Below are 347 nucleotides of genomic sequence, written 5' to 3' on the forward strand. Positions count from 1 at the left end.
GACAGTGAAACATCTTCAGTACCTGGACTGTGAAACATCTTCAGTACGTGGACTGGGAAACTTCTTCAGTATGTGGACTGTGAAACATCTTGAGTATCTGGACTGTGAAACACATTCAGTAAAGGACTGTGAAACATCTTCAGTACCAGGACTGTGAAACATCTTCAGTACCAGGACTGTGAAACATCTTCAGTACCAGGACTGTGAAACCTCTCAGTCCCTGGACTGTGAAACATCTTCAGTATCTGGACTGTGAAACATCATCAGTACATGGACTGTGAAACATCTTCAGTACCTTGACTGTGAAACATCTTCAGTACGTGGACTGTGAAACATCTTCAGTACGT

The 347-nt window shown here is 42.9% G+C and overlaps 1 protein-coding gene across 1 annotated transcript in view; it reads left to right on the forward strand.

Annotated features, from left to right (window-relative positions):
* The window catches only part of LOC119411533, a 339,553-nt gene that overhangs the window by 301,614 nt on the left and 37,592 nt on the right, over positions 1-347 (forward strand). The gene's annotated exons all lie outside the window — the stretch shown is intronic.

Source organism: Nematolebias whitei, chromosome 6, assembly GCF_014905685.2.
Source record: "Nematolebias whitei isolate Nwh7 chromosome 6, NemWhi1, whole genome shotgun sequence".
Taxonomy (NCBI): Eukaryota; Metazoa; Chordata; class Actinopteri; order Cyprinodontiformes; family Rivulidae; genus Nematolebias; species Nematolebias whitei.